The 21126-nt window shown below is 37.2% G+C and overlaps 1 long non-coding RNA gene across 1 annotated transcript in view; it reads left to right on the top strand.

Annotated features, from left to right (window-relative positions):
- Positions 1 to 20890, top strand: part of LOC311604534 — a 161060-nt gene extending 140170 nt beyond the window's left edge. Inside the window, exons 2-3 of the long non-coding RNA XR_014781546.1 lie at positions 20210 to 20286; positions 20839 to 20890. This is a non-coding gene — a long non-coding RNA (uncharacterized lncRNA). The remainder of the gene's footprint in view (positions 1 to 20209; positions 20287 to 20838) is intronic.
- The last annotated feature ends 236 nt before the right edge of the window (positions 20891 to 21126 follow it).

The following is a 21126-nucleotide window of genomic DNA, read 5'->3' as shown; positions in this document are numbered from 1 at the left end:
AAGTGATAAAGCCTTGTAGGGATAACAAGTTAGATATAAGGAAAGATGGGCCACATTGATTCATAATTTAATTATGAAGGCAGGACTTCATGGCCTCTTCCTTAAACATGGGAGATACATGTTTTCTTAGGCGGACACCTTTTTCTGTACTTTCAAAACAGTAAAGTCTTATTTATTGAAGACTTACAAATATTGAAGCCTTGGCCAATCTCTGAAGCAAATGCTTTAATCTTTAAAATGACAACTACACTATCCATTTAAAAATACTGGCTGACAAACAGCCAACCCTTCAGTGCAGGTTATTTCTATATGATTTTCAGCAAAGTTTGGCAAGTAGAGCTCTGCAGTAAAATGTGTCGAACAGAAACTAGGCCATGTAAAAGAGAAGTTCATAAGTTAAAAAAGGAAATTTGAAAATGTTAAAGAATATATTTATTTCTACACTTTACCAGATTATGTGTGAACCACAGACACAGAGTGCCACCAGGCCTCCCTACCAAGGGGGAGGGGGAGGTGGTTAAATATGGAGCACCAGAGTTCATGTCAGAGTCAGTCCTCGCTCTCCACATAACTGTGAAGAATGTCCTGTCCATTGAGTTGGTCAGACTAGGGTTCGATGTTTACTACTTGCATTGTCCTTGTTTAGTGCAATAGTTTGAGCAGACCCCCCTCCCAGACCCCAATCCACCCATCATGATGTTCTTTTTGTAGGTTTCTAGGACCCTCTGGATCCTTCTATTTCCCCATCTCCTATATTTGTCTTACCTAGAGTTCCAGTAGAATGTCCTCACATCTATCCCAATCTCCTGGTAAGTAAAGACTTTCATGGGACATGCCCTTTGAGCTAGTGTCCAATTATAAGTGAGTATATACCATGTGAGTGTTTCTGCTTCTGGGTTAACTCACTCAGTAGATCATTTCTAGTTCCATCCAATTGTCCACAAATTTCGGAATTTCTTTGTTTTTAATAGCTGAGTAGTATTCTGTAGTGTAAATGCACCACAGTTTCTTTATCCATTCTTTAACTGAGGGACATTTAGGCTGTTTCCAGGTTCTGGCTATTATGAATAAGGCTGCTATGAACATGGTTGAGCATATGTTCTTGTTGTGTGGTGGAGCATTTTCTGGGTATATTCCAAGAAGTGGAATAGATGGATCTTGAGGAAGCCCTATTCCCAGTTTTTTGAGAAAGTGCCAGATAGATTTCCAAAGTGGTTATACAAGTTTGCATTCCCACCAGCAATGAAGGAGTGTCCCTCTTTCACCACATCCTTGCCAGCATGTGGTGTCACTTGAGTTTTTGATCTTAGCCATTCTGATGGGGGTAAGATGGAATCTCAGAGTCATTTTGATTTGCATTTCTTTGATGACTAAAGATGTTGAGCATTTCTTTAAGTGTTTCTCAGCCATTCAATATTCCTCTGTTGGGAATTCTGTTTAGTTCTGAGCCCCATTTCCCTACTGGGTTATTTGGTTTGGTGGTGTTTAATTTCTTTAGTTCTTTATATATTTTGGATATTAGACCTTTGTCAGATGCAGGGTTGGTGAAGATCTTTTCCCAGTCTATGGGCTCTCGTTTTGTTCTGTTGACAGTGTCTCCTGCCTTACAGAAACTTCTCAGCCTCATGAGGTCCCATTTATTAATTGCTGACCTTAAGGCCTGGGCTGTTGGTGTTCTGTTCAGGAAGTTGTCTCCTGTGCCAATATGTTCCAGGCTCTTCCCCACTTTTTCTTCTACGCGATTTAGTGTCTCTGTTTTTATATTGAGGTCTTTAATCCACTTGGACTTGAGTTTTGTGCATGGTGACAAATATGGGTCTAATTACATTTTTCTACATGTAGAAATCCGGTTAGCCTGTATCTTGAAAGCCTGCATCTTCCTCCAGAGAGGTTACCCATTATGCCCAAAGCACATGGGTGTCACCTGTAGGCTTTGACCTTTTCCAAACCTACTTTCATTTGGGGTTTTTTTAATGCTTATACTTGCCCTCCAACCTACCTACCCTAGATAGGAGAGAAAAGAGGTTAATGTGAAGAGGAGAAATAGACCTTTGTGGACTTAGTTCCTGGGAACGATTGTCCTGGCATAGTCAGTAGGAGAATTCCAGTAGACTACCAATTCCACCAAAGTTGCTGCTGGAACCCAGAACAGCAGTGGGAACCCGGGCCAGCAGCCGAAGCCTGGAAGCCTGCAAGCCTTCCTGGAGCAGTTCTCCCTAGGAGCGTCTCTAAGTGGAGCAATAAACAGCCAAATAATACCAAGACCCCAAACGCCCCTGCCTTCTGTTTTGTGCTCATATATATATCTCTTCTCAGAGTCTGCACTAAGACGTGTTTCAGCTAGAAAAAACCAAGCCCCCACAGGAGGTGGTTCATCTTCTAGTGGATAAACATTACCTGTTCTCTCAAAAGTCTGTTCCCCATCCCACACTTGGGATCAAAACATGTTTACATCCTCTACAGTTGTTCTTACCAGAAGCTTGAAGTTTTTCTGACAGGCTCATTTTCCTTCCTGCCCCTTTCTCCTCAGTTCTATGACACCAAAATTCAATATACTGTCTGTTCTGCCATCATTTTCTCTTCCAAATCTGCATTTTGAGATAACGTTTAATACCTTTCTAATACAATATATATTTTCCCTCACTTGATAATTTCTTTCCAAGTAAAGGTGCTTCTTTTTGCTGTTGTTTTGTTCTTTAAAAAATTCTTCAACTTATTTAAAATTTATAGCAATATATATTACTTTATTTATAAAGCATGTAATTTATTCATGTATTTATAAGTATTTTTATCATTTGTATAAATGTATATATATATATTATATAAAAATCAATTATATATATATATCACTTTAATCAGTCTAGCCTGCTATGTATGAAATATCTGGTGAGTACATTTTGGGTCAGATTAAATAAAACAATAAGCTATAGTATTAAAAAAGGAATTAAGAGTCCACTTAAAGTCTTTCCCTACTGAAACAATTCTATTTCTTCTCAAGACCTTACACATTTTCTCCGTATAGAAGCCCAGATGGAAAGTGCATTGCCGCCTTCTGATTCTGAGCTGCTGACTCTGTTATGTTTCATTCCTCTAATGACCTTCTTCATTGGTCTGCAATGATGCTGGTGCCTTTCTTGTTTTCACTATGGCCTACTACTTGTAAAACAACCTATGCTCTGTTGAGACTGACAACAGAGTCCCTGCAGAGTGCGGACAGTGTGTAGCTCTCAGCCCTGGGCAGTAAGTAGGTAAAGTATTGCCTTAGAGCCTTGTTGCTGCCAGCGCATATAAATGAAGGATCAACACCTTGCTTCGGCTATTTTTATTTAGAGCCTTTCTTGCTTGGTCTTTTTATGCAGGTGGGTAATTGAAAGGGTGATGTGTGATCTGCCTACTTCCTCGTAATCCTAGAAAATGAATGTTGACAGTTTCTTACTATTCCCTGCATGGTGTGATTTTGCCGTATTTAATGTAATTAGTTTTGTTTTAAAATAATCAATGAATTCATCAAACCAAATCTTTAGAGCATGCAAAACCAATAACAACATGTTGGGAAAAAAATCTTCTGTAGACATGCTTTGTTGTTAATGTAGCCATAGAAATGGTTTTTTCTATACCTTGCCCTGCTTTGTGGCCAGTTGCTTTGAACCGATACTCATTGCCCTCCAGGGCAATGTTCTGTGTTCTGATTCTTTATGTTTTCTTTTTTTTTTTTTAATTTTTTATTAATTTATTCTTGTTACATCTCAATGGTTATCCCATCCCTTGTATTCTCCCATTCTTCCCTCCCTCCCATTTTCCCCTTATTCCCCTCCCCAATGACTGTTCCTGAGGGGGATTTCCTCCCCCCCTGTATATGCTCATAGGGTATCAAGTCTCTTCTTGGTAGCCTGCTGTCCTTCCTCTGAATGCCACCAGGTGTCCCCCTCCAGGGGACGTGGTCAAATATGAGGCACCAGAGTTCGTGTGAAAGTCATACCCCACTCTCCACTCTACTGTGGAGAATGTTCTGTCCATTGGCTAGATCTGAGTAGGAGTTTAAAGTTTACTGCCTGTATTGTCCTTGTCTGGTGCCTTAGTTTGAGCGGGAACTCTGGGCCCAAACCTGCCTATCATAATGTTCTTCTTGTAGGTTTCTAGGACCCTCTGGATCCTTCTACTTTGCTATTCTCCCATGCTTCTCTCATTTAGAGTCCCAATAGGATGTCCTCCCCTCTGTCTCAGTTTCCTGGTAAGTGAAGGCTTTCATGGGCATGCCCCTTGGGCTAATATGCAGATATAAGTGAGTATATACCATTTGAGTATTGATACCTAAGACAACAGGCAACTCTCTGAGGATCTTGTGTTGTATGTAAAGTCAATGTGACTTGGTTTAAATAGAAGAACAACCAAGCATCTCATCTCTCTGTATTAAACAATTTGAATGAAAGCAAGATGATATAAGACACACTGAAGAAGTCCCTGCAGCAGTGAAGTTAACCACGCTTGCTCATTACCTACTATGTACTCTCTCTATAGTTCTAAGAGAGCAGTTTTACACATGTAGGTGCAGTGTTACTGTAACTGAATAATCTATACATGTATTTAAGTAATTATTGCCAGCCCACTTAGTATTCATTCAACAAAAGCCAAAGTTAGAATCATTAATAGGTAGTATTTACAATATAATAAATGAGTCTTGATCACAGGTACTTAGTTGCAACAAACATGATCAGCATTGACCCAGAGAATGGCTTATTACAGGAGCCACACTTTTGAAAAAGGCAGAAATACATTACAATTTACAATTATATAATTTTTATTTTTGTGCAATACAATTTTGTTGTGGAGAGACAAATGATTGATAATCCACAGTTTAAACACTGTCAATAATGATTTTTTTCAAATCTGACGATGATGAGCCGATGTCATTTATTCTTAATGGGAGACATTAATAGCAAAAACTGAGCCAGATGATATCAGGGACGAAGAAAGAAGCATGGGAGTGACATACAGTGGAAAGGCACGCACCGAGCCATGCTAGATCTATTTTACTTTAAACGCAAAACTAAATGTCATGTTACATAATTAACATAATGTTTGCTTTGTGTTAATATATATTAAATTCTTGAGTACTACTGTGACAAGCATAGTTCAGATTTATACATTCAGTAACGATTTAAAGAATCTTTTCGCAGAAAACACTTAAAAAGGTTCTTTTAAACGCTAACATAAAAAAAGAACAAGTTTTCAAGTATTGGAATAGTTAAAAATGGAGAAAAAGTCAATAAAATATCCAAAATGACTACATTTTTCTTTATTTCAATTTATTTGGTTTTTCTTTAGGGTCTGTATAAGCCCTTATTAGTAGTCACAGATTGGGTACTATATGCTTGTACATACAGAATTACTTTCACATCGTGGGTTCTATCCCATCCAGAGATTGTAGCATGTGTTTTCTTGTAATAGAATAAGTTTATTGACATTGTATATATACATGTGTGTATATATTTAAATGAAAACATAAGTCAAATAAAATATTTAAATTCTAAATTTTCAGAGTCAATTTACATTCCATGACATTTTGCTTAATTTGCTGCTTATTAATTTCAAAGATTCTAAGAAACAGCAATAAGATACAGGAAAGACAGTGTGCACATGCTATATTCAAATTCCCTGGCTTCGCCTTAATGCAGGAGAAGGCACGGAGTGGTTTAAGCACTGTCAATAACGATTTTCAAATCTAACAATGATGAGCTGATGTCATTAATTCTTAATGGGAGACATTAATAGCAAAAACTGAGCCAGATGATATCAGGGATAAAAAATGAAACATGGTGGAGTGGAACCATAAAGTGGAAAGGCATGCACAGAGCCATGCTAGGTATCAGGAAATTGGATGTGTTGACATGATGATCCACAGATTGGGGTAGACTCCATCAGGTCAGAAAATTGGATGTGTTGACATGGTGATCCATAGATGGGGTAGACCCTATCAGGAATCTGACACGGGAAATAAGCCAACGAACAGAACTTCCTGACTCACAAACCACAAGTGTAGCTGAGGTGTGCGTGGTTGATGTCTTCTGGCCTAGGTTTGAGTAGCCAGACTTATAAACTCGATAAAAATAAACAAAGAAGGAAAAACAAAACAGACAAAACAAACAAAAACACAACACAATTAAGTAAAAAACTAGGTTGTCCCACCTTAAGGCCAAAAGTGTTGCGTTTTTTTTTTTTAAACTTTAATTAGAAAATTTCTGGCACAGTCATAAGTTGCATCCACATTTCATTTTAATATCTAAAGGAATAATTTCCTTTTTTTGGTTAGACTAAGAAGGGCCAGGGAAGCCTGTGTGTTCTACTCATGTTGATAGGCAAGCTGGGGTGGCTTTGATCTGGTGTTCTCTGGCTTCTGAAAATACTGTCAAACAAGCATTCACTCTTAAATGTTGTATAAATAGCACCATCCATCAAAGTTGAAAATCTATTTAAGAAAAATAAAACAAAAACCTGATGTTGGACAAACCACTCTGTGATTTAGTGTTTGCCTCAGCACTTAGGCCCTGCGAACGCTGCCACTTTCATCTTAGTTTTCCTCCCAATAGGTACATTATAATGTCCTATGAGCTGCACCCTAATGATGAAAGCTGTGATAAGTTTGAGGGCCTCTTAAACCTTAAAGGATAAACTCAATATTTAGTGTCTTCAAAAAAAAAAAAAAATGTCGAAAGCCAGTAGGAAAAAGCCATATGGTATTCCAAACCACAAGGGAAATTATACATCTTATAAAGGGCAACCCTTCTGTTTATCATTATATTTTATGAGGGAACTTCAATGAAGTCATGAAGTATTATCACATGAGCAGCAAAGGATAAAGGCTCTTTAGCCAGAGACTCAAAGGATAGGAAATGTGGGCTATGGCACAACCGCAGCTCATTTTCCACCCTGCAAACGAGGCTCAAGATGTGGTGTGGGTGATGAGGAAGTTCTGCCTAGCCAAGAGGATGACCAAGACTTTCAACACTTTTATGTGGGATATCAGTGTATATTATTGATTATATACACCCAACTCAGGAATTAAACTTCATTTTTTTAAAAATATATTTTGCATTGATATTTTATGTGGGTAGCACTTGTCTGGGTTGACTCAGATGTTCCAGTATGTGAAGGGCGTACCAGGAGACATGCACAGAGGTCCTCATTACAAAGCAGATACATAGTGAAGGTTGGGAAAGGAAAATTGAAGTCATAGCAAGGGTATATTTTCCAGTTCCCTCTATTCATTTCCTTTGGGGGAAAGAAAAGATCAAAGAAAATCTTTTCATATAGCATTTTTGTTCAAAAATATTTTATAGTTTATAATTCTATTTCTTTCCATCTGTTCTTTTATTCATTCATCAACCATAGACCATGTGAAATATACTATATTGAGATTTTAGTAAAAACAGCCAGCCTTTGTGTTCTCTTAATGTGGTACTTACAAATACACAGTTAAGATGCTGGGAAGAGGCTTAGCTCCATTTTAAAGTTGAAAGAAAAACTGAACTTAATATTTTAGAAATTATTTTGTCGTATGAGGAGATTGTTGTAGAGAAAGTATGAAAGCATAAGCTGTGGCTTCCATGTTTCCCAGGCCCTCAGCTCATCCCCTCATCTCCTAAATTTCTGAAGTCTCATTTTGTCCAGATTGAATCATGAATGCTAAAAGCCTTCTCATTCTATGAACCGAATAGATCACGCTGATGATAATGGAGTCCAAGGTTTTTGGTTGGTTTTTTTTTTTTTTTTTTTTTTGCTTTTCTTTCTCATTAATAATTTTATTATGTTAAGGTTAAAGTGGAAAATATGTAAGCATGCCTTAATTAAAATCAGAAGCTAGCAGATATTTATTTATAACTTACAGAAATGAAAACTAAAATTCAATAATTTAAAAACCTAATAATAAAAACTTAATTTGTTTCCTAACTAAATAGGAGAAATGTTAAAGTAGGGGAATGAGATATGTCTTGAGGTCATAATATTCTCTTTGTAAGAAGAAGGCTATATCACAAATGTAACAGTACGTTAGAAATGCTATTAGAAATCAGGCAAAATTGATAATTTGTAGTTATTTTAAGGTAGTTATTAATCAAACCTTGTCATACCAAATTATAAAAAAAAAAAGAAATTTGCTTTGTATTGTTTTGATCACAATGTATCCTATTATGATGTTGATTTCATTCATATAGTTGGTTTCCCACATAGAAACTGTACACAAACGTCTTTGTCAAGTCTCCTGCCACATGCATTCAATGGAATGATCCTTCAGTTCATGTCGTGTGCATCTTTCATTCATGTATTCTTAATAATTATGCATTGAAGCAAATTACAATCTGATAGATTAAGTTGTTATAAAATAAGTCTTAGAGTCAAAACCTGATGTACGTTTATTTCCTGAAGTTCACTAGGTGTTTAATCCTAGACAATTAGCTGAGTTTTCGCCAATGTCTTCCTTCCTTTAGAAGGTAGATTATATAGTACAGTGTTATGGGCAAGGCTTAGGTGCCTGGGAAAAGTTGGTAAAAAAAAAAAAAGTTCCTACTGATGAAGAACCTTGTATAATCAGTCTCCCACTCCATCTCTCTTTCATAAACTAAAACAGGCTGTGTATAGAGGCTCTTCATTGTGATCTTAGTAATCAAGACGATGAAGAAGGTTGACTCCTTTGAGTTCACAACCAACCTGAAGTATATAGTGAGTCTTAGAGTGTCGTAAGCTACGCAATGACACCCTGTATGAGCAACATAAACAAAAATTATATATATATATATATATGCACACACACACACACATAGAATCACATAGTTTAATATGCAAAGGAACTAAAGTGCAAGGAAAAAAATGTATTAGAGCTAACGAAAAATTTCCTTTTTAGATAAGATGATTTAATCAGTTTCTCATGTGGCTGCTGACAGTATTATATGCATAAGTCAGTGGTGCTTATATTTTCATCACATTTGTATGTATTAGTAATGAATTAACCATATAAATTGTTACAAATTTCATTTTTGCCTCTATAAAGCTTATAGATAGCTTTTCATTTCTTTTTAAATACCATTTCTTAATTAATCATAATTAAGTTTTTTTTTCTTTTCATTTTATCAATTGAGAAATAATTAGTGTGACATGTGTGGGCCTCCAATTGATATTTACTTGGCCCTTGCTTACAGAGACTTGAGAGTGATGGAAAAGTCAGGAGAGCACTGTTTGAATTGAAGCTTCCCAGAGAGTTGCTATAAACATCAGTCACAATATGTTGACTTGTACTTTTGCAGCTTCTCTGGTAAAGGCTTACATAGCAGCAATGGGAGCATGTGGACTGTGCCACCAGGGAAGTTGGCATGGAACTGGGAAGGTTGGGTATGGTCAAACTCTGGAAATATCAAACTTGAGATTTAAAATCTTGTCTTGGGAAAGTAGGAATGGGACAGGTCCTTCCCTGTTACCACGTCTGCCTTTGAAGACAATAGCACCAATGGCCACCAACTAGTAGCCAGTCACATAGTAAGAAGTCGCTTAGCATCTCCAGCGTCCTAGTCCAAGCCAATGAAATGCATTCACCCCTGAAAACCTTCCCCACTTTTCAGCGTTCATTTAGCAATTCTTTGCCCTGTAATAAAGGCACCCATAAGCTGTTTCACTAAATATCATCTAAGAGTAGTAGTTTTTTCCTAAAAGAAGTTGTGTTATGTCCCTCTCCTGCCTCCATCAGCATTTCCAGCAGGACTAAAATCTTCTAGATGTCTGCGTTGGTTCTTAGACCCTGTTCATCCTCCTCCACTAGGTGCCTTGTGGCATCCAGCAACCCCAGGGACCACAGAACCACAGCATTAGCCTTGTGAGTTTTCCCTGGATACCAAGTAATACCCATCAAGATCCGAGTTTTGTGCCTGATAAACACTAAATAAATATTAAATACGTATTTGGAGAATGGAGGAAGCTAAAACAAATTTTGCTGTTTACAGATATTATTATTGTGTCCTTCTCTGCCAAATGATCTGTACTGCTAGAAGTTGTAATACACATGACCTATATAAGCTGGATTCATTACTATAGTATTAAGTACATAAACTTTCAAAGGTCATTTAGTACAACAGCTGACAGTGCATGATAGGTCAATAGTTAATCATCAGTTAATGTCTCTGAATTGACTCAAACTTCCTTTCCTTTTTTTCCCTCAGACTCAGTTTGTATATGCTGAGTTGAAGTCATCACGAAACCACGTTAAAATTCATAACTTGATGGAGTGTGAAGTAGTATTTAATCCCTTGGTTATGTATTACTTCAAAATAATTACATGATGTTCCACTTGATGTTCAGGAAAGGGTTTATAATATGTAATAATCTTTATAAATTTATTAAAACATGTGCTGAGGGATATTATAATTAAATGTGACAACACTGCAAAACTGACTTGCTTTTTGAAATGGTACTTGTTTATAAAAAGCCAGTAAAAATTGCATGATTGAATATGGACCTCATTAATGTAAATTCTTCATTTTTATTATAGATTAGAAGTTTTTTGTGTGAAAGTAGAATTAAATGGAAACAAGATAGGTTTATTTTCACTTTGTTTCTTACTAAGATTACTAAATGAAGTCAAATAGATGTCATGTTAATACTATTTAAGAGAACAATACATTGTATAGTACTTTTTATTTAAGGTCTTAAAGCAGACAGAGAAAACACATTGGAATAACATTTAGAAAATGGATGCCTTCTGTATATGCTGGCTGTCTTCTGCACATAAGAAGGGACCAGAAATGTTCTGACTGTGTTTATGTGCAATACAGAAAGTTTCTCCAGAGAACTGAGTTAGTATGTCTTGAACATTTCACCTTTAAATGAACTTATTATTAGGGGAATACATACTTCTGAAAAAATATGTGTGCATGTAAAAAGGAAAAAGAGTTCCAAACTTCTCTCCTTTGGGTCATTGAGTTAGGAAAAGAGGGATCAGAGATGATTTTTTGGGGCAGATAATTAAGTTATGCTAGACTATTTCAATAATTTATTAAAGATTTCATCAGTTCTCACTTATTTTATCTCAAAACTGTGGTGCATAAAAATACTGTATGTTTGATGACATTCTAATTAGGAGAGTTAGAAAGTGGAACTAGCCGAGGTTCTATTAACAGATGAGTGGGTGATGAAAGTGTCATATATGCAGTATGTTCCATCCAATTGTAGAGAAAAATGAAGTTATGATATTGAGAGAAATGAGTAGAACTAGAAAACATACTGAGTATAGTAACCCAGACTGGGAAGGACAACCACTGCAAGTATTTTCCTTTCCATATGTGGATTCTTACTTTGAATGTTTCCACTGATGATTTTAACTTGGGTAATCTGTCGATCCAGGAAGTTAGAGAGGGAGAGGGGGAAATGCCTAAAAGGAAGAAGGATAGCAGAAAAACAAGGGTATGAAAGAAAGGGGAGTTATTTGGGATATAGACTGCTAAACAGAGATGTGAGGGTAGGGATAAAAAGCCATAGGGTTTAGATTAACATTTACTAAAATGAAGGATATATAAAAAAAGCTCTATAGGACCGTACTATTTTGTAAATCAATTAAAAATATTAAAAAAAAAGTTTAAAGACAATTAACCTGGGTGGTTATGTAATGATTTTTCTAGAACACAAAGGTTAATTTAAAAAACAACAACAGCAACAAAACAAAACAAAACAAAAAACATTCCAGTGTATGTTGAGGGATTCCCAGCTCTATTTTGTTGCTTAGGGATAACCTCAAAACTAACTCAGAATCTTTCCATTTCTCCTGGTTATTCAGCAGCAGCAGACAATTACCCTCCACATTCTAACAGATTTTTTTTTCAATATATAGAAAAATCAAGCTGGAATTAAGCTGAAACTTCATCCCTGGATAGTTTCTGTAGTGCCAGAACAGGCTATGAAGGATTATGGGGAAGAAAAGTTATCAATAATTTTACACAGTAATGAACTTTGTGATCTATAAAACCAATAAACCAGTCAAAATGTACCCATTGGTGCAATAGTGGTCTGATTGTTATGGTGAGTGGCCAACTATTTTTTTATTGGCAGTAAGGCCAACTCTACCAATGAATTAATGTGTGGTAGTGCAAACCTAGTTAAAGCTCATGGTTGGGGGAGTCAAAAGTCCTAGAAGGATAATTTATAACTATTATATAAATAAATGGGCATACATATCTTTGGTTAGTAGTCATTACATCATTAAATGAATACATTCAGAATTTTCTTTATTTCTATGTTTATTTTATTTTTAATTTTGTTTTTGTTTTTCTGAGACAGGGTTTCTCTTTGTAGCTTTGGCTGCCCTGCACTCACTTTGTAGAACTCAGGGCGATCTGCCTGCCTCTGCTTCCTGACTTCTGGGATTAAAGGCGTGTGCCACCACGCCTGGCTTTATTTTGAATTTTTATTTGGTTCATTTGAAAGACCCACGAAGGGAGACCCTCACTCAAGCCTCGGGATGGCACGCACCCAAAGACACACAAACAACCATCTTGTCTTGCTGTAAACACATGAGGCAGTTTATTGGCGGAGCTCTGGGTTGACACATATCTCACGCAGGAGACAGAGGGGTCGACCCAGAAGCCCAGGGGTTAGGGGTTTATATGGGCAAGGGTCAGGGGGGAGTGGGAAGTTTTGGCGCGGCCACACACGATTGGTTGTTTCAAACATTTGAACATCGGCAAATTGTGTAGGCAGATCTGGGGTAAGCTCAGACTTAATCACATGGGAACAGTTCTTGGCTCCTGTTTTTCTTGGAACCCGAGGGTAGATGTTTATCTGAGCTAATGACACATCTGGTTAAACTCAAACCTGGAACATTGTGTGCGGGCCTCAAGGGGGGATTAAGCAGATACCATAAGATTGGATGAGGGGTCTTGGCTCATTACTCACTCGACCATGTCCGGTACCTGTTTCTCTCAGGAATTTGTCCTTGTGTATTCTCCCTATCTTTTACGGCCAGCCAGTCCCTAGAACACTCAATAGGCCTTTGTCTCCTAGCTCCGCATTCTTTGTGACTTATCATCTGGGACCTTGGGCTAGCATACCTGTCGACCTGTACTTATGAGTTAGAGAGCTCTGCTGTTCTGGTTGCTTTAATGCTAATTAAAAATTTTCCCTTTCACATTATACATCCTGATTGCAACCCCTTCTTTCTTCGCCTCCCTGCCCCATTGTCCCTCCCTCACTCCTGCTCCTCCTTCCCCTAGTTCTCATAAAGGGGGAGCCCTCCTACCCTACCCTAAAATCTGACCTTGGCCTATCAAGTCTCATCCGGACTGTCTGTATCCTCTTCCTCTGCGGCCTGACAAGGCTGCCCCACCAGGGGGAAGTGAACCATGTGTGGGCACCGAAGTCCATGTCAGATATAACCCCTATTCCCCATATCATGGGGCCCACACGGACACTGTGTTACTCATCTACCGCATCCAAGCAGAGGGTCTAGGTCCTCACCAAGCATGGTCCTTGAGTGATGTGTAAGTCTCTGCAGCACCCCCTCCTCCGCCTGGATATTTTGGCTTCATTGGTCTCTTTGTGTAGCTCCTGTCCTCTTCAGGCTCCCCTGTCCTCCAACTCTTAGATAAGACTCCCCATGCTTGGGAGAATGGCAAAGTAGAAGGATCCAGAGGGTCCTAGAAGCCTACAAGTAGAACATTATGACAGGCAGATTTGGGCTCAGGGGTCCCGCTCAAACTAAGGCACCAGCCAAGGACAATACAGGTGGTAAACCTTAAACCCCTACCCAGATCTAGACAATGGACAGAACACTCTACACAGTAGAGTGGAGAGTGGGATATTACTTTCTCACATACTCTGGTGCCTCACCTTTGGCCATGTCCCCTGGAGGGGGAGACCTGGTGGCACTCAGAGGAAGGACAGCAGGTTACCAAGAAGAGACTTGATACCCTATGAACATATACAGGGGGAGGTAATCCCCCTCAGGAACAGTCATAGGGGAGGGGAATAAGGGGAAAATGGGAGGGAGGGAAGAATGGGAGGATACAAGGGATGGGATAACCATTGAGATGTAACAAGAATAAATTAATAAAGGAGAAAAAAAAGAAAATATGAAAATAGAAAAAAAAAGACTCCCCATGCTCCACCTTGACCTTTGGCTGTGAGTCTCAGCATATGTTTAGATCCCCTGGTGGGTAGAATCTTTCTGAGGATCTTGGTGGAAGGCTCCCTTACTGTTCTTTCTTTTACCTGCTTCCTGTGTCTAATCTGTTTGTCCTTTTGCATGAGAATTAAGCATTCTCCTTAGGGATAATCTCTTGTGCACTGCGTAAAGGTTGTCTTTGTGTTATTCAAATGCTGATTTCTGTACAGGCTAGACTTTGGTATTGTTATGGCTCATCACCTGTTTCAGTGTTTTGTAAACAGTCTTCTGTATCACCTTTTTAGTGATTTAATAAAAAGCTAAATTGCTTAAAGCAATGCAGGAGAGGATAGTCGGGAGTTCCTGGCAGATATAGGAACTCTGGGAAAGAATCAGGCACAAGGATTCACCAGCCTGACTGAGAAGAGGTAATGTAAATGGGTTGGTTTAAGTTATATGAGGTAGTTGGAAACAAGCCTAAGCTCAGTCCAACCTTTTGTATTAACAAAAAGTCTCCATGTCCTTATTTGGGCAGCTGGTAACAGTTGGATCGCTCTAGACTATTAATGAATCATTTCATGTTTTCCTGTTATCTCAGTAAAGTACAAATAAGACCACTATAGAAAGTTGGGGAGATTACTCAACAGTTCAAAGTGTTAATTGCTTTTACAGAGGGCAGAGGTTCAGCTCACAGCACCACATGCCAGAATATACCTATCTATAACTCTAGTTAATGGGCATCCATGGTCTCCTCTTCCTTCTGCAAGCACAGTGCACCTATATAGTGCACATACATACTGCAGTCAAAAAACTCATACACATAAAACAAACCTTAAAAAATTTAAAAAGTATTACAGATATTAATAGTATTAAGCCAAAATGTGTCCCATTATGTAATCAAAGGATTCATGGGAAATTGAAGCTAACATTCTGAATGTTTTTAAAAGATACATATGCATGGCTCTGCATAAACTTGTAAAACATAAACAATATTTTCGCTATTTCTATAAATACATAATAACCTTCTTTCCTGAATTCCACAATTATACATGCAGTTATGATTTTAAAATACTTATCTACTTTTTAATTACAGTATATGATATTTCCTAATTTTGCCTATGTGATATATTGTCCTAATTTAAATGTAGGATTCTATATCATTTATATTTATAGCTGTCATATTATTAGGATATGCTTAATTTATAGTATACATTATCAAAATTTAAATTAAAATTTGTGAGGTATTTACATGGAGAATAAAATTTAAAATGGAAAATTAATTTGTACAGAAAAGTAGAAATTTAACTTAATTTGAAACTTAAATCATGATATTTTATTTATATTCCAAAGCCTCAGCTTATGAGTATTTATAAAATATGGACTACCTTTCAATCACTTGAGCTTGATAGGTACAGAAATAGCCACTTTATAAAAAACGTGAGATTGAGAACTCTGGTGCCTTTAATTCACTTAGAGGAACCAATAACAGCTCATAAAAGACTACCTCCACTATTTACTGATAACCTAAGATTACAAACACAAGGCAGTATTGCTCACAATGGAGAAAAATGACTCCTTTTATTAGAAATGTAAACTGATTTTTAAAATTCAAGTTATTCTATAGTAAATGTTTAATGTCTTTTACAGGTCGTCCAAAAAGGCATTTATCTGGTTACTTTATCATTATGCTCCAACCTATCATTTTCTATAACTAAATTTGGATTATTTATACAAACAAGAAAGACCACAAAAGTGCTCTAGTGTTGGTCTACAGATTTGTTATGCACCTCACCACAAGTGTAAATATTTTCTGTTCCTCTTATTTTTTTATATTGCTTTAAAAAGTTAAACTTTTAAAAGAGCATATTAATATCATTTATATGCAATATTAAGAAATGAGATTTTCCATAGCTTAATCCTTATGAATTTTACTCAAGTTTACTTAAACATTTAAAAGTTTAAACATGGATAACCACAAACTAAATTTTTTAAAAATGTATGTTGATCTAATAAAAGACACATAAGATATTTAATAAATATTTATCTAATGATGATTGGGCCAAGCATTATGATTATTAAGTATATTATTACTACAGAATATACACACATACTTTTGAACAATCTTGCTGTGCAGAATATTTGATCCCTTTGTGAACCAAGAGATTGTGAACCTATAAAAACCTGTTTCTTGTTTGGTGTGGTTGGGCCCTAACACACATGTTTAACCCAAGAACCTTCTGTTTACTATAAACAAGTACTTGTGGTTTTGGCTCAGCCCTAGCACACACCTTTAATCCAAGAACTATTTAACATCAGCCAGTGTTGGGTCCCAGCCCTCGGGAAAATTTGAATCAGGGTTCACCTGAAAGAAGGAGTGGAGATTGAAAGTAGGATACAGAGACTCGAGAAATAACGAATCAAGTCAGGACATTTCTGATCAAGATTCACTTTATTGCCGACTAGCAGGAACATATAAAGGGCAAGGTCAATAGGATCTATGCTTATCTCACTCACCCTAGCCCCCAGGCAAGAACGCATAAGCCTAAATAGCTCACTGTAGAACTTCCTAGTTCTCTGAGTAGTTCCTTGTAAGAACTTCCTAGATCATCTGGGTGGTTCCAAGTTGAGACTTCTCTACTTCTTTCAAAGGTAAATAGTCCAAGGATAGCCTAGAAGACAAGACTTTGTGAGGTAAAGGTCAGCAACTCAAAGGTCACAGCGTACAGCCTAAGCACAGGATTTCAGACACGGCAGAATTTGGCACGGGTCCCCACAAGCCAGCCCTATGTTAAAGGCAGAGCAAACAATGAGCTGGCTGACAGGGTTTAAACAGAAAGGACCGACATTGAGAGAAGGGTATTCAAGACAGTATGGCAAAAAAGAAGAAGGATGATGATGATGATGATGAGGAGGAGGAGGAGGAGGAGGAGGAGGAGGAGGAGGAGGAGCTGCTTTTAGCTTTTGGCCTTTGGTTTCTGGCTTCTGTATTTTTCCATCTGGGATGTGAGCCCAGTAAGAAAGGCTTTTTGCTCTGGGACATTTGCATCAGCTGGGTGCTCTCTCTGCCTGTCTGAGCTAGTAGGCTTTCACCCCTGTATCTGGCTCCAGAGTCTTTGGTAAACTTGAACAATTGGGGTTTTCTTTCTTTAAAACAACACATTTGAATGCTTAACTTTGTCTTTATAAAATTACTTATGCCATTGTACCTCGTTCTGTAAGGGAACGTATTGAGCCCCTGAATGTTTCTTTATTCACATTTATATCCATATGTGGACTGGAACAGCTATCTTAGCATTATGCAAATATCATCTTTTTGTACAATTTTTTTTTCTGGATTTCCTAAGAACAATGGGCTGCATGTCTACCCATAGCCTAACTATGGAGCATTTCTGTGTAAGGAATGTATGTTAAGGTACTTTATTTCTCACGGCAATACTATTATGGTGCCTGAATTTTTAAAAATAATATAGTGTCAATGTCTACCTCAAATGAACGTTACTCTAATGAAGATTATAAGAGATAAATAGGAATATGTTATGATGGTGTAGTTGGTTAGCCAAGGAGGTATAGTAATCACTTGTACATGACAGCAAAGCTTCAGATCTCATGAGACAGAATCCTTAACACTGAAAAAAGAAATTGACAAATCATAGTCTGAGACTTCAACATCTTTTTCTGATCAACATGTTGGGGAATAGAAACAAAATTATACCAGAACATTACCAAGTTGATGATATTTATAGTATATAATTCCTGAGAAAAGCATCATGCACAATCATATTAAACACAGAGAGACAACTCACCAGTTAATCTGTGACATAGAAATAATCTTGAAAAATTATTACAAATTTATTAATTTCAGTATTTGTTCCACTTATTACCAAGGTAAAAATTGGAAGATGCCCAAAAGCTATAAAAATGTAGAAAGAAACCACCACACTTAAAAATGACCACTAATTCAAAAAAAGGAGTGTAAGTTAAATGTTTAAATGTTCTGACCTGAAAAAAGTTAAAATGAGACATATAGATATATTCAAGGAACAAATACAAAGATAATTATAGAAACTGATAAAATAAAGAAATTTCCCACTATAAACACTAAGAGGTAACCTGAAATAGATTACAGAACTAAATGGAAATCTAAACATGTGGATGATAGGTTTGCAAACACTGATCAAGTAAATATTTCTTAAAGTATAAAACATCAACATCAAAACCGAATTTTGAACTCATTTATCTTACCAGCCTGTGAACACTGAGCTAAAACAATGGCCTATCAAGGCATGTTAATTCCCTGTACTATACTCATATAAATATTATTAGGAGTTATGCTAAAAGCCACAAGTTGACCCCTGTATATGGCACTATGCTGTAGCTGTACAGATCAGAGGCCCAACTATTATTCAGTTAAGTGGGCATAGTACTGAAATTACCTACTATCATTTTTTTTTGGCAGTAAATGGTGATAAACACAGAAACCCATAGATGATTAGGGTACAAAGAATAAAAGAATGTAGAGTGCTTATCCTTTCTCCTACTTCAGGGTTCACTGTGGAAGAGAAGGCAGAAAACATATTAGGAGCCAGATGTGGTGGAATACAGCAAAGATATAATATGGATAGAGCAGGAAGCTGTGCATGGTATGACAGCATCCATAAGACCATTTCAAGCTCAGACTAGACTAAACCACAGCATAAAGAAGAGTAGTTGGCATAGAATCCCACATCAAGCCAAGGAGCAGTTGACAATTCCTGACTTCTGCCAGACAGAGAATCAGTTTCCTTTAAGAGAACAGCCACAAGTAAGTCAACTATGCTCTATTGGAAGGTCATACATCACAGATACAAGGATATATGAGCATCATTAATTGCTCTTGAAAGGTGTAAAAAAAGATACCCTACACATTGTTTTGTGAGTACGAAAGAGGGGCAGGTTTGTGGAGGGGTGACTGTATTCAAAACACATGACATTCTCAAAGAACTAGTAACTTAGAAAAAAGAGTCTTAGAAAGGTTTTGAGGGAAAAAAGTATCTAAGTTTTAAAGGTATTGCTACAAAATATATCTTCAGACTCTGAATGAAATTAGCTTTATAATACACATACACACATATGCTGAAATTTTCTATCACTGTCTATAAAGATTCTTCAAACACAATAATAGGATTTGCTAGACTGCTTAGTACGCAAGTAAGGTGACCTGAGCTTTGTTTCCCAAGACCAACATGCTCAAAGAAAAGAACTTGTTCCATAAGCTGACCTCTGACATCTACATACAAGCTTGGTGCATGCTAGGGCACAAACAGACACACACACACACACACACACACACACACTGTGATTAAAAACTTTAAGAAAGAGATGGGCATTAAAATAATTGAGTTTTAAAGAAAAATAAAAGTGTTGTATGGAGTCTTTGTCAGAGATGATGCAAAGATGACAAACAGATATACAGATAGAGTAGGAGATTGCTTCTCAGTGGTAATCACTGGACAATCAAATCAAAACCATAAGGTGGGATGACTACCTGCTACATGCTCTCCTGACAAGTAGGACTAAAAGCAAGACAATCTAAATGAAAGGGTAGAAATGGGAAGTATCAACTGCTGACAGGTGTATAAAGCAAGTAGGATGCCTTGATGTAGTGCTGCTGAGAATGCACAATTGTATCATCAATCTGGGAAATCATTGGACAGGTTTTCATAACTTTAAGCATAAAATTGCTATGTGACCTGCAGATTTACTCCTGGGCATTATTCAAGAGAAATAAAAACATATGTCCACGCAAAGCCTGCATCCCCATGTGTATAGTGGCTTTGTTCATAATTAAAGGTGATTGAAATGTCTATCAAATGACAAACGAACAAAGCTTATGAAGGCACCTACCTATAACAGAAAATTCTAGTCAGTGTATAGTTATGATAGCTGAGTATTATAATGTTTATGAATAAATGAACTTTTTTTTCTAAGAGAAAGAACCTGGACATAAAAGGAAACTTGCTGTATTTATGTGATATATCCAGACTAGGCTCATTTGTATAGATAAAAACTGATTTGTGGTTTCCCGTATTTCATTAGGGAGAGAAAACTGTATAAAAGAGCAGGAAGGAACTTTCTGGAATGTTGAAATTCTGTCATTTGGTTTGAAAGCAAAGGTAATTTCAAATCATTTACAATACCCCCCCCCCCCCGCATTGTAATTGCATTTGGACTTTAGAAAAAGAAGTTGTATCTGAAATAAAATTACTAACTAGTAGATATGCATAATGCTTGCTCATACGTCCTTGACCTTAATCCACCCATGTCTCTTTCTTCTGTTTTCCACATCCTTCATCCCTGCTTTAGCTTTTCGACACACAATATTCCCCTCACTATGTTTGATTTACCTATAGTCTACTACTCCTTTCCCTTAATATGCTGCACCCCAGGTCCCTCTCTATGTTTTTAACTTTGATCTGTGCTCCAAGTTAAATGCACAAACCCAAAATATTGTGGTTAGGATCTGCAAACGAGTGAGAACATACCATGTCAGTCTCTCTGTGCTTGAATTGCCTTGCTCAGACATTTTTGCCAGTTCCAGTCATTTACATGCAAGTCTTTAAATTCAAGTTTTACTAGCACAGTAGCAGTGCTCTATTTTGTCTATGTGCCACATTTTTTTTTCAGTTCATTGGTTGAAAGACATCTATGTTGATTCCATTTCCTAGTCATTGTGAATAGTGCACTGATAAGCCTCACAATCAATCAGCAAGTTGCAGGGATCTTCAGAAGAGGACTGAAAAGTCTTACACACGATCAACCGAACCAAAATTCCGGCATATCTGGAGTTCATGATCTCCACTACTGCCCTGGATCCTCCCCAGTACTGAGGAGTTCTTGGAAGTTGAGCATTTCTAGTAGAAAGGAAATCATTAATTATTGAGGATAATGAGAATGTGGGCAACGGTAGTTTCCATGCTTCAGTGGATGGTCCCAACTTCATATGGACAGCAATA

The sequence above is a fragment of the Acomys minous genome (genome assembly GCF_964271855.1).
Source record: "Acomys minous genome assembly, chromosome: 9".
In the NCBI taxonomy this organism is placed as follows: domain Eukaryota; kingdom Metazoa; phylum Chordata; class Mammalia; order Rodentia; family Muridae; genus Acomys; species Acomys minous.
This window is presented reverse-complemented; position numbering and strand designations above follow the sequence as displayed.